This window comes from Synchiropus splendidus, chromosome 4, assembly GCF_027744825.2.
Source record: "Synchiropus splendidus isolate RoL2022-P1 chromosome 4, RoL_Sspl_1.0, whole genome shotgun sequence".
Classification (NCBI taxonomy): Eukaryota; Metazoa; Chordata; class Actinopteri; order Syngnathiformes; family Callionymidae; genus Synchiropus; species Synchiropus splendidus.
This window is the reverse complement of record NC_071337.1, coordinates 33340265-33343658: the sequence shown is the minus strand read 5'-3', so window position 1 is coordinate 33343658 and position 3394 is coordinate 33340265. Positions and strand designations below refer to the sequence as shown.

At 42.7% G+C, this 3394-nt stretch overlaps 1 non-coding gene across 1 annotated transcript; it reads left to right on the top strand.

Moving 5' to 3' along the window:
* Positions 1-2461: 2461 nt before the first annotated feature.
* Positions 2462-2535, top strand: trnan-guu (transfer RNA asparagine (anticodon GUU)). Its single transcript has one exon. It is a non-coding gene; the product is annotated as a tRNA-Asn (tRNA).
* Positions 2536-3394: the final 859 nt, after the last annotated feature.

The following is a 3394-nucleotide window of genomic DNA, read 5'->3' as shown; positions in this document are numbered from 1 at the left end:
TGATTGGTTGGTGATTTCACAGTGCTGTCGGCCCGTACGTTCCCCAGGGGACTGGAATGTTTGATTTCTGCATTCAAAGGGTTTCACCCAATACTTTGAGGAAACTGCATGAAAAGATCAGACCCTGCCTTGAATTGTTGGACCGTCACGGTATACAGTCTGGTTGAACTCCAGTCAGCTGAAGACCAATGAAGTCACACACACTGTGTTACGTGACGGTTCCACAGAGCGATTCCTGGTGGACACAACATCACTTCATGCGGCATATTCCACCTCAACGCACAACACTATTGTCATGTGACAGTTCTGCAGACTCAAAATGACCTAAGCATCCTAAACACACACCAACGTTATTGGTTGGACTTGAACCTACACAGGTACAACCCAATGGATTTCAAGTCCATCGACTTAACCAGTCGGCCACAACAACAACGTTACTGAGCCACTTCATCAGGAATTTAGTTTTGGGTGAATTAGAAATCAGTTCATCACATCACCTCTTCCTCATCTTTCAAGCAACAATGATGATGGCTGCTTTTCAAGCACTTGACCTGGGTTCGATTCCCAGCCACTGCACGTAGCCCATTCCATTCACTCGTGATTCAAATAACTGGTTTCTTCTGACCATTCACAAATCCACTGAAGGCACGAGTGATGAAGGCCATGGAACTGAAATCCATTGGGGATTTCCCCCGTAGCTTCGAGTCCTTCCAACAACGCAAGGCAGAGATTGATTTTTATCCCATTGAGACCTACGTGTTGGTCGTCCACGTCCAGCCTTAATAGGACATTTGTGGTGTTGACAGTTGAGGCACAAATATTCTGCCATCCATGGTTAGATGGCAAAAACAACTGAGAATTGAACCCAGGTTAACTGCTTGGAAGGAAGCTACTGTTTACACAAGAACACCATTGCCCAGATTCCTGTCAAGGAACATTCACTTTCACAAAGAGAAATCGAAAATAGCGGATGAACAAACATGCGGTGAGATGAGGTTTTTGGCCGACTTAGTTCGGCCCCTCAGCTTCTCTATTTTTTTAAGTCCATGTCAGCTCAAGATATGTATCTACTCAGTTCCACTCTGTACATAAATTGTTGCATCAGCCAAAATATAGCAGTGTGAGTGTTATGAATGTGGGTGGGAATACTTGAGCTTCATTTTCTAAATGTTGTGATGTCTGCCCTGCTCGCCCCTCTCACTCGCTCTTTTGCCTATTTTGGATTCCTACTGACTCAGAAGTCCGAAAGATTTTAGAATGTCCTTCATTCATTTCCTTCAGTTCAGTTCTTTAATTTTTTTCATCATGATTTGTAATTGTACCAAAATGGCAGACTCACCTGCAAAGCATATAGTGAGTACTTTGAACTAATTTCACCAGTTAAATCTGCCAAAACACAAAAATCTGTGACCTTGTCTGTGACCTTCTTCATTCCTAACCTTCTGCCTGAGATCGACACAGTTTTCAACTGCATCCCAACCTGTAATGCTTGGTGGAAAGGCATGTAGTAGTGGATGGACTCACCAAGCTGTGACTAGCCAAACTGCAAACATGGAGCCTGATGGAGTTACAGCCTTACAATTGTTTCAGAAAGCTGGTGAAGTGAAAAGTTTGTGTTGGTTTTGGATGAATCAGGTTGCATTCTGGAACATCAGGCGTAATTTTCCAGTGTCTCATCTGTGTAGATCATCTGAACAGATGATCTGAAATATTGAAGCACTGGATCACAAACTTCACTCCAGTTTTGTGACAGCTTTACACTTCCAAATCCTAGCTACAGTTGATGATGTGATCACCCTTTTCCTAAACTACGTCATTTATTCCAGGTACGTCCCATATGGTGTCGTTGTTTGGCCCCTGGTATGGGAACCACATCGGGACGCTCCGATCGATCAGTCACCATGATCATTATCATGACAACCTATGGGACAGGGGTCCACCCATTTGGGTGGACTCCTGTCCCATAGGTTGTCGTTTTCCTGGTTCTTGCCCAGGACAACCAGCGTTGACTATTAGCTTGGAGCTTCTGACCTTGTGCTGGGACTTTGACTAAACATGTGTAATACGTGCTTTTGACAGAGATTTGAATGCAAAACACTGAGACAAGATTTCAGATTTTGATATTTATGTACAACTGTTTGGGACACAAGCTTTGCAACACTACTAAGTGATGTGAGCCATGTGACAAAACAATGTCCATGTGATCGGCACAATGAGGTTTGGGACAAAGAAGTGGAAGACAGTGTTGGTCGATGCAAAGATGAAATGGTGGAACTTTTTGCTCTCATTCTCTTTATTCATTTATTCCCTAAAGCACTGCTACCATCTTTCTTTCACACTCTCTCTTTGCTGAAAAACACATAGTTATGACTTACTTCAATCACACAATCATTCTGCACAATCTTCAAACCTTGAAAACTGAAAAACGTTCACAGATCCACATTTTCTTGTGTATCTGCATGTCTCTGTGGCGCAGTAGGTTAGCGCGTTTGGCTGTTAACCAAAAGGTTGGTAGTTCGAGCCCACCCAGGGATGTGACCTGCTTTATCTTGCAGTGAAAACTTCATTCATGTACTCACTCTGACAGACATGATGTTCATCTCCAAAAAAACAATTCTCTTAAACAGGGGTCACCAAACTGTCCCAGAAAGGGCTGCAGGTTTTTGTTCCAGCCAACCAAACACACACAGTTTAACCAATCAGGTGTCAATTTGGAGACCCCGACTCTTAACCATCCTTCCATGAACGTATGTGAACCTGCGATCATCTTCGATTATTATGATTATTATTATAAATATATCCTCACAGTCCCTTGTCCCATGATCATAGACAGAGGCATAGACATCGACTCCCACAAGTCCCATATGGTCTAGTGGTCAGGCTTCCTGGTTTTCACCCAGGCGGCCTGGATTCGACTCCCGGTATGGGAAAGCTACCATCATTACGGTTTGTTGATGTTGTTCAAAGACAGATTGTTGTTATGACTCACCTGTTCCAAAACTCCCTTAACTCGAGAGAAGGCATAAATCCCACTCCGTCTCACACGCCAAACAAGAACTCTAACATTCAGTTGATATCTTTGTTGTCGAACCTGTGTCAGTCTAAATAAACGCGTCAACTTATCAACCACTGCCTCAGACAGCTGGTGTCAGTGTAACCAGTGAGAAGATCTTTAGTTCGGGTCTGATAGCAGTGTACTATCTATTTCAGATTTATGAAACTTCTGAAATCAGAAGACATTCATCACATCACACATCATACAATCACATACAATATTTATGAACAACAACAAAGAAAATGTAAGATTTTTGTTTTCCAGTAACATAAAGTGCGGCACCAAAGAAAGGACAGAAATATGTTTTCTCCATGGAAGCTTTTAAACCACAAATAAATT